Genomic DNA, 10,771 nt, shown 5'->3' with positions numbered 1-10,771 from the left:
CACCTCAATTTCCACCTTCTCCAGACACCCTACCACTTTATTATAACTGTTAATGCGTATTAGGAGATTAAATAATTAGTTGTGTCAAGGCTCTTACAACCCAATTATTTCTCCTCTGAACCTTATTGCATTGTCTAACATGTGAGCTTTTGTGGAATACCTCATATCCAGACCTTAACAAGCAGGTAGGTCAGTGGGCCTGGATAATGGATTGTATCATATGAATCATGGTCTGAGATTTCTGTGTGTAGGAGGTAGTATGATTTTTCCAATTTCAGAGATCTTTGGAGGTAAAAGCCTGATACTTGGAAATATATTGGGCCCCTCAGATGATTTCTTTCTGGTCAACATAGGCAGGTCCTCAAGTCTCTCACAGGGGCATTTGAAGAGTTCTCAGCTGGGTTGTGGCCCTGGTCTTAGGATGGGTTTCCATCTTGATCTTGCAAGTTGGAGGAGGAATCTTTGGCCCTTGCAAAGCCTCTGGTCTTGAGGACCTCATAGGAGAAGGAGTAACTGGTTTTGAAGAGCCTTAATCAGCTGTTTCTGGGGATTTGGGGGCTGAGGTGACTGTCCATTGTTTCAGTGGTCTTGGAAATGTTGGATAGATTGGACATAAGGTGGTGGGTTCTCTTCTGCCTCACCGGATAAAACTGGTTCTTTTTCTGCCTTTTCTTTGTCATATTTTCTCTTCTTAGTTTCCTTTTTTGGGTCTTAGAGGCTGCTACCATCTGAGCTAAACTCAATTTTGATTGTCCACCTAGACAGGCTCAACCCCTGGGGTGTTTCTAGACTATCTCTTGCCAGCAGTCAAGGAAACTATTCTGGGTGTCCAGGGGTTCCAACAACTATTAAAAAGACCTCAGCAATGATACTTTAATTAAAGATCCTTCTGGTGGCCAGCCCACACCAAAGCTTGGCCATTCTAATTCACAGAGAGAACACAACTTTGCTGAGTAAATTTCTGGGGGTAAACTTGCAGTCTTCCCCTTAGCCCATCAGCTGGTAAATCCGGAGTGCCAGGTGGTGAAAAAAGGTTTCATCTCCTGCTTAAGATACACCCAGTGATTTATTGCAATCTCGCCATAATAATGGTCAGAGCAAAATTTCAAAACCCTCAAATTACACAAACAAAAAGGGAGTGACAGTTTCCCTTATGCTTGCTGACCCCAAACAGAGACTAATTAAGTGACTCCTTGGATCCTTTTTGGCTCCACCTCCTTTTGGAGGTTATTCAGGACTATCAGGTGTTGAACAATCCTCTGTTCCCCCAACTTAGTCCTCTTGGGGGAGGTCAGATTGGCTACCACTGAGGGACCAGGACCTACCTTTTTGGTCAGGTGGTGCTTCTCATTTCCTATTTCTGGTTCCTGTTCCTCCTGAATTCTCTTGTGCTTCAGGGTGGAAGTTCTGAGATGTCAGGTGAGTTGTTCCTCCTTCAGCCAAAGAGCTGCCTCTGTGGTATGCTAAGGGGAAACAATGTCCTCCAACATCTCAAAAAGCCAGACTCCAGAGATAAGAGAGGCAACTTCACCATTACCATCCCATTTCGATTGCCGAATGTTGCAGGACAGATGAAGCTGAACACCTGCAGAATTAGCATAAAGCAGGTTTATTGGCTACAGCCAGTTCAGAGTGTGGCTATATCCTAAAATTTCCTCCTCTGAACCATGAGTCTAGAAATTCTTTGAACTTTATACCCACTGAGAGGAGGGATTTAGATTTCCACTTTTGCTGGAGTCTACCTAAAAGTATCTTTTTTGTTTGAATTCATAGAGAGTGCTTTTGTTTTACTTTTTTTTTTTACTTTTGGTTTTAATTTAGTCAGAGGTTATATGCTTTACCGCAGAAGCAGAAGTAACATCATAAAGTCTGTTGCCAAACTTAGCTTTTACAAGACAAAATAATCAGAAAAAGGAAGTCTAATCACATTTGGGCTTTTTTGCAGGAATTTTTCCTGATATTCTGTTAATAAGAACACATATGTTGAAGGTACCTGGAGAAGCTTAATTAAGGTTCATTGGTGGAGGAGGGGGCACCACTACACTCTGGGACTTCACAGGGTTTCAATAGGTCTTATTGATTTTTCCTGGTGCCCATGGAATTTCAGAGCCATCCTCAGAGTCTTCTTTGTCTTCAGGATCTTTTACATGTTCTCCATGAGGCTCAGTGCTGTTCTCAGAGTGTCAGTTTTGCCCAGTGTTTCTTCCACCCTCAGAGCAAGACTCTGAATCTTCCCAAAGGAATCACTGGGTTCAGGATCTTTGGGCTTTTTCAATAAATCCCAGGGCCTTGCCCAGGGCCTCTGTGGAGCTAAGTTTCATTCCTGGCATCACAGTCATGCTTAGCATCTTCCCCAGAGTTTGACTGTGTTTCAGGTCCTTCCCAAGAGTCTTAGTGGGGCCTAAGGCCTACCCTACTGATTCAGTGGCTTAAAGAACTCTGCACACTCTCTAGTGGTACTTAGATTCTTCCACAGTATCCTGGGTAAAGAATGGCCTTCACCAGTGTCTCAGTGGGGAATAATTCCTTGCCCAGTGTGTCATGGAAACTCAGGGAGATTTCCATCATCATTGTGGTGCTTAGGACCTTTTGCAGTGTCAGTGGATCTCAGGGTCACCACATGTTTCTTAGTATAAGCTCAAGGCTTTCTCCAGAGCCTCAGTGTGGCTCAGTGGTTACCCCAATGGCTTACAGGGGCTCAGGAAATCTTTCAGGTTTGTTTTCTTTCCCCCTAGAGCTTCTGTGACGCTAAAGTTTTCCAACAGCTTTCAGTGGGGTTTGAGGCCTTCTCTAGGGTCTAAGTGGGGTGGTTTTAGTCAGCTTTTGTGCTCGTTTAATGTAAAGACATAAATAGAATAACTGTGGAGAAGGAAAGGTTTATTTGAGGTCTCACAGTTTGAGAGGTCTTAGTGCATAGAAGACTGGCTCCATTTCTCAGGGTTTGGGGTGAAGAAGGAAATCATGATGGAAGAGTGTGGCAGAGTAAAGCAGCTCACATGATGAACATGGAGAAGAGAGAGGGAACTCCACTCACAAGATTTAATATCTATACTACAAAGTGATGCCCCCATGTCCCACCTCGTCCAGTCACACCCTACCAGCCTTCAGTTACCACTCAGATAATCCCTATCAGGGAATGTATTTACTAACTTAGGACACATCATTTCTCCTCTGAGCCTTCTTGCATTGTCTCACACGTGATCTTTTGAAGGATACCCCACATCCTAACCATAACATTCCACACTTGGCCCAGAAGCTCACAACCATCTCACAATGCAAAGTACATTTTGTCCATTCTCAAGAGTCTCTATGGTCACAACTGTTCCAAGACTGCTCAAAGTTCAAGTCCAAAGTCTTCTTGGGGTTCAAAGCAATCTTTCATTGGGAGTTTCTCTAAAATTAAAAGCAATTTACAATTACCCAATATATAATGGGTACAGAGTAAGCATTTTTATTCACAAAATTTGGTGCCCAGAAAAAAGGCATAGGACCAAAGCAAGACTAAAATCCAGCTGGTCAAACAGGTCCTATAGTTTTGTGTCAGCATGTGGAACACATAATGTTCTCTCCAAAGGTCTTGTGTATCATTGCCCCTGTTGCCTTGTTGGTTGTAGACCAAGGGGCCATTTTGTTGACTGGTCTCTGCTCAATTCCTGCAGTGTTCCAAGGATGATGTCTTATGTTACTGACATTTCTTAATGCAACTTCAGTTTTCTCTTCACATCTCCAGACTTTGACTTCTCAGGTGCCTGCAGGGACTCTAATCCTGTGTTACTTTATCTGGCTTCCTAGGCCTTCTTTTGAAATCTTGGTAGAACCCGTCATATTTTCCTCACTCCAGTATCCTACAGAACCAGAACAACATGACTGGCACCAAGGTCTGCCACCATGTTGAGCCAAGCCTCCAGGATCCTGGCTGCAGCAGCCTCTGAGTGTTTGAGCAGCTGAGCCCGTTTTTTTAATTAATTCCCTGTTAGAGATTAACTGAGTGGTAACTGAAGGCTGCTAGGGTGTGACTTGAATAGGTGAGACATTGGGGCAAGGCTTTGAGGTATATATTTTATATCTTCTGAGTGCAGTTCCCTCTCTCTCCCCCCTGTTCATCATGTGAGCTGCTTCACTCTGCCACACTCTTCACCATGATTTCCTAAACTTTCTAGGCCCCATTGTGTAAGAAAGATGCCTCACTGGTCTCTTCTTAAGAAAATTCTCACCTTTACTCCCAAGAACTTGAGATAGGTGTGGTCTTGCCATATTTTGAGATGCCTTCAAGCCATCTTTCTTATTGTCTCTGGTCAAATCTTTAGCATATTTGTAGTGGTAGTAATGACTTTAACAACTGAAACTTTATTAACCCTAATTTTGTGGCCTGTCAAGTTCACTTTTTCCAAATCTTATGCTATGTGTTCTGCTTCTGAATATTACAATAAATTTGGTTAAAAGGTGCCAGCTGTGTTTATGTCATTGCCTGAATTCTATGCCACCTAGAGATTTCCTCCACCACATAAAGAAGCCAATCACTTCTGGGGCTAGGATTGTGGCTCAGTGGTTGAACACTCATCTGGCATGTGTGAGGCACTTGGTTTGATCCTCAGCACCACATATCAAATAAATAAATAAAAATAATGGTACTGTGTCCATCTACAACTAAGAGAGAAAAAAATAACCTGACAGTCCCTTCTAAAATCAGCCCCACTGAATGTCTCAGAACCTAGGCAAAATGCAGACACCTCAGCCAGAACATAACAGGAATCACTACTAATTCAAATTGACTTCTACCCTTTATTTCTGAACCTTCTTAAGCCTGGTCTTCACTGGCAATTGTCCTATTGCCATTCTGGTCTTCTTAGCTCCAATCAGAATCAGCCATCAATCTCTACTTACAACAATCTAAAGCATTTTCATCTAGCATTGCTACACATCTCAAAATTCTCCCAAAGAGCTCAACATGCTTATTAAACATGTGGTCACTTAGTCACCAAAATTACCCCACTTTTTGGTATCAATATCTGTTTTATTCAGCTTTTTCACTACTTTGACAAAAATAACCCCACACCAGAACAGTTGTAGGGGAGGAAAAGTTTATTTGAGGGCTCATGGTTTCAGAGGTCTTAGTTCATAGAAGGCTGGCTCCGTATCTCAGGGCTTGAGGCAAGGCAGGACATCATGGTGAAAGAGTGTGGCAGAAGAAAGAAACTCACCTGACCAACATAAAGCAGAAGACAATCCTCCATTTAAGAGGGTTCAGAAATAAGCCATGCCCCAAAATTCCTAACTCCTCCAGCCACACCTTAATGACCTTCAGTGACCACTAGTTAATCCAATTCAGACGACTGAATCACTGATTATGTTAAGGGTCTTAAGACACAATCATTTCTCTTTTGAACCTTCTAACATAGTCTCATATGTGAAGATTTGGAGTACAACTCACATCAAAACTATAACAAGGGTTGTCGAGCTTTCCCAGGGTCTCCTTGTGTCTGAGAGCTTGTTGAGATCAACAATGAGGCTCATGGCTTTTGCAGTTCATTAGTTGTCCTCAGTGCCTTCCATAGAATATCCATAGTACTCAGCACCATTTGAAGAATTTCAGTGTGACTCAGAGCTCTCCACAGTATTTCAGCAATGTTCATAGGTTTCCATTAGTGTGATTCAAAGGCCTCCAAATGTGTCTCTTGGCATAGGGTCTTCACTGGATCTAATTTGGGTTCATGACTTTCCCCAGTGTGTCACTGGAATTCAAAGATTTTGCAGGCCTAAAGAGGCCCACAGCATTTCATACTGGTTCAATGGGGTGTGGTTCCTTGCCCAGGTATCACTGTGTTTTATGGTCTCCTCCAGTCTCACAGTCATGCTCAGGGTGTTTTTATCAGAGTCTTAGTGTTCTTTTTCCTTCCCTTGGGTATTCAGGAGTGATCATAGACAATCCCAGAATCTCTTTGTGTTTCAGGGTGTTCTCATTTGTGTTTTTACAGGTTCTCCATGAAGCTCAGTGCTATTCTCAGAGTCTCAGTGATGTTCAGTGCTTCTTCCATCCTCAGAGTTTTCAAAGAGCTAAAAGCCCTGCTTAGGGCATCTGAGGATCTCATGGTCATAACTGACTCTCAGTGTTTCTCAGGGCCTTTTGCAGTGTCTCAGTCATATGAAGTGCTATTCCCAGAGTGTCAGCTGGAATTAGGTAGTTCCTCAAGGACACCGAGCTCAGGGTCTCTTCCATGGTCTCCAAAAATCTCAGCATCTTTCCCAGGTTCTCAGTGGAGTTCAGTGACATTCCCAGGGCCACAGTGTTGCTCAGGGCCAGTTCAGAATCTTATTGAGTCTCAGGGCATTCCCCAGGGTCACAGTGGTGCACAGGCTCTTCACCAGAGTGTGAGTGGCGTCATTTTCTTTCCAGGTTCTCAATGAAGCTATAGTCTTCACAGGTTACAATGATGCTAAGGGCCTTCTCCAGGGTCTTTGTAATATTGTGAGTCATTTTCAGGGTATTAGAGGCCAGGGTCTTCCCCAGTGCCAATGGGACACAGGCCTACCCTAGAGTATCAAGGTGTTTCCCAGAATTTCAATCTTGTTTAGAAAGATCCACATGGACTTTGTGGTGCTCAGATTATTGCTCAGTGTTTAGAAAGTCTACCGTCTCAACAAGTTTCATAGAGTTGTCAAGTTCATTCATTGTTGTCTCAATGGAATTCAAAATCTTCTTCAAAGTCTTTGGAAGGCTAAGGGCCATCCTTAGGTTAACAGACGTATTCACAACCTTCTCAAGAAACTTAGTGTTCTCATTGCACTCCCAGACTCTCAATGCATCTCAGCCACCTTGCAAGATCATCATGTGCTCAGAGTTCTTCTGAGGGTTTCAATAGGTCTCATCATCCTTTCCAGGTCTCATTGAGTTTCAGATCCATCCCCAGAGTCTCCTTTTCTTTTTTGTCCTTTTACAGGTTCTCCATGAAGCTCAGTGCTATTCTCAGAGTCTCAGTGATGTTCAGTGCTTCTTCCTCAGCATGAGGCTCTGGATGTTCTCAAAGGAAACACTGGGATTAGGGCCATTAAGTATTTCTCAATAAAACTCAGAGCATTATCCAAGGTCTCTGTGAATCTAAGTGCCATTTCCAACATCACAGTGGTGCTAAGCTCTTCCCAAGAGTTTGATTAATTGTGTCAGGGTATTTCTAAGTGTCAGAGTGAGTGCTAGAGCCTACACTACTTTTTCAGTGGGTTTACAAACTATGCACAATATCTAGTGGTTAGACTCTTCCCCAGTATTCTGGGAATATAATGTCTTTCAATAGTGTCTCCAAGGAAAATAGTACTGTGCCCAGTTTGTTATTTTAACAGAGAAATTTCTATTGTTACAGTTGTGCTCAGTCCCCCATCCCCCCTGTGTCAGTGGCATTTGGGCACCCCATGTTTCAAGACTTTCTTCAGGGTTTAACTCTGCCTCAGTGCTTTCCTCAATGACTTACTGGGTTCAGAAAATTCTCTAGGGTTTTTTGGTTTTTTTGTTTGTTTTTGAGTTCTAAGATATGATTGATTATCAGATTTTTCCTAAGTTCTTCTGTGTGCCCTAAAGCCCTGAAATAGCTTCTCAGTGGGGTTTGTAGTTTCCACTAGGGTCTAAGTGGGTTTGTGGTCCTTTCTCAGGATATCCTTTTGTCTCAGTGCTTTTAAGACTCAACAGGGAAGCTCATGGCTCTCTTCTGTTCTTTACTCAGCCTCCATACCTTTCAGAGTATATCAGTCATTCTTATAATCATCTCCAGGATCTCATGATCCTTACCCACCAATCAGACTAGCCCTGCTGGCTCACATGATCCTTACCCACCAATCAGACTAGCCCTGCTGGCTCACATGATCCTTACCCACCAATCAAAAGCACCCCATGCCAACTGTCAAACCCTTCAACCATTAAACTGTCATAACTGTCAAACCACCCCCAGCTCTATAAATATGCAGAGCTGTTCCTCAATAAACAGGCATTTTCTCAGCCTGTTCATTGTATTTCAGGGGAGTTCACATGCTTTTAACAAGTGTTTGATTTAAAGGCTTTAAAAAGTGTCTCAGAATTTAGCCATTCACTGGTGTCTAAATGAGATTCAGGAGTTTTCCCGGTGTGTTACTAGAATTTAGGGCTTCTCCAGGTCAGTATGAGACTCAAGGCCTTTCATACTCATTCAATGGAGTTTGATTCTGGACTTGCTCAGAATCTCAACAAGTTTTATGATCTCCTCTATTCTCATCATCATGTTCAGGTGAGAATTTCTGGTGTCTTAGTGTTTTCCTTCCCTTCCTCAGGCATTATTTCTAGTGTCTTAGTTTTCTCCTTCCCTTTCTCAGGCTTTTACTCATCTCTTGGACATTCCCAGAATCTCCATGTGGTTCAGAATGTTCCCCAAATTTTACAGAGCCAAAAGCATTGTGCACGTTCTCAGTGGGACTATGGCCATTACCAGGCTGTCACTTTTTCTCAGAGTATTTTGCAGTGTCTCAGTCATGTTACTCTGCTATTCCCAGGGTCTCACCTTGGCTTAGATATTTCCCCAAAGATACACTGGGTCCAGGATACCAGCCAGTGTCAGGAAATTTTATCCCCTTTCCCAGGCCCTCTGTGGAGTTCATTGCCATTCCCAGGGTCCCAGTGCTGCCCAGGGCCTCTTCCAGAGTGTTGTTGATATCATTGCCTTTCCAGGCATTAGTGAAGCTATAGTATTCCCAGGTTTCACTGATGATAAGGCCCTACCTCAGAGTCTTCATGACACTCAGGGCCTTCTTTGTGATATCAGACAGGCCAAGGAGGGCTCAAGGCCTTCCTCAGTATTTTAGTCATGTTTAGAAACTTTCACATGTTCTTCCTTGTGCTCAGATTATTGCCGAGTGCTTAGAAGAGGCTGACAGCCTCAATAAATTTCTCAGTGTTTTAACTTAATCACTATTTGCTCAGTGGTGTTCAAAGTTTCTTCAGAGTCTTAAGAATACTAAAGGCCTTCCTTAGGTTGACAGATGTATTCCCAGTCTTCCTAGGAGTCTTTGTGGTTGCCCTGACCTTCAGAGGGTTTAAGTGCATATGAGCACTGTTCCCATGATCACCTTGTGCTCAGGTTCTTTCCAGGGGTCTTAACAGGTCTCATTGCCTTTTCTAGACCTCCCTGGACTTCAGAGCCTCCAGAGTGTCTCCTTTTTTCTTGGTTTTATAGAGTTTCTCCATATGCTCAGTGCTATTCTCAGAGTGTCAGTTGATGTTCAGAACTTCTTCCAGCATCAGAGTGACAATGAACCTTCCCAAAGAAAACATTGGGTTCAGGGCCTTTAAGGATTTTTTGTTTGTTTGTTGTTTGTTTTGTTTTTTTTTAGTGAATCCCAGGGACTTTTTCCAGTGTCTCTGTGGAGCTCAGTACCATTCCCAGCATCACAGTGGTGCTCAGGATATTCTTGGTGTTTAATTGAGTGTCAGAGCCTTCCCAATATCATAGTGAACCTGGGGCCTGCGCTAATCTATCAGTGGGTTTTATGATGCTTCACAATATCTAGTGATGCTTAGATTGTTTTCCCAGAATCCTTGGAAAACATTGGCCTTCACTAGTGTCTCAATGGGGATTAGTTCCTTGCCTAGTGTGTCATTGAAACTCAGGGATATTCACATTGTCATAGTGTTGCTCAGGGCCTCCTGTCTCTTTCCATGGACACCTAAGATCACAGGAACCTTAACAGGACCCAAACAAAAAGGTATTTCTCTGTCTCTGTGTGGTTATTTCATGCAGCCCAGTTCACCTGGAGTGACCTTGAGTGTTTTAGTTTTGAGATAGGACAATTGGTGACCTGACAATTGGTGACCCCTACAAGGATTCCAGGGTGAATTTTAGAAATTTAGTAGGTTTGTAATTTCTGTTGAAAAGTTAGTACACTTAGGATTTCAGAGTATTGTCAGCTGAATTGTAGAAATTAAGTGAATTAAACAGAAGAAAAATCTGTGATGTTAAACTTTTTAATATTTGGGAATACTTTGTCCTTAGAAAGAGAAAAAAAATATTTTTTACAATTTTAGAGTCTCTAAATAAATGTAAAGAATTATCAAGATGATTAATGGGATATATTGTTAAGTTTAGTCCTCTCCCATGGGAAAAGTGCTTTTGTGGAATTTTTTTGGATGGTATTTATGCATATTTATATTTTGAAATATAGGTAAAATATTTTTGGGTTTATCTACTAGAAGTCTGTGCTTGGATAGTGAGAAAAAGGAAAGAAGGAATTTGGGATGAGACTAGATACAAGGATTCTTTACCTGTAGAGAAATGAATTTTATTTTTCTATTGTTTTTGTGAATACTCAGAAAGTTTATACTGAAACCTCTTTGCTACATTTTTGTCTTACAGATTTTTTTGGGGATTGGCTTACTTCACTTTGCATGATATTCTCCAACTCCATATATATATGTCAAATCCAATTTACTTATTTTTAAAAAAACAAGATATCAGGGGCTGGGGATGTGGCTCAAGTGGTAATGTGCTTGCCTGGCATGTGTGGGGAGATGGGTTTGATCCTCAGCACCACATAAAAATAAAATAAAGATGTTGTGTTCACCAAAAAACTGAAAAATAAATATTAAAAATTCTCTCTCTCTCTCTCTCTCTCTCTCTCTCTCTCTCTCTCTTTTTCTCTCTTTTCTCTCTCTCTCTTAAAAAAAAAAAAACAACCAAGATATCAGAGAACTGTATTAACAGCATTAGTCATCTCTTCCTTGTTGACAAACAATCCTAGAAACAACAGATAAAAGAGA

Source organism: Marmota marmota, unplaced genomic scaffold, assembly GCF_001458135.2.
Source record: "Marmota marmota marmota unplaced genomic scaffold, marMar, whole genome shotgun sequence".
Taxonomy (NCBI): domain Eukaryota; kingdom Metazoa; phylum Chordata; class Mammalia; order Rodentia; family Sciuridae; genus Marmota; species Marmota marmota.
This window is presented reverse-complemented; position numbering follows the sequence as displayed.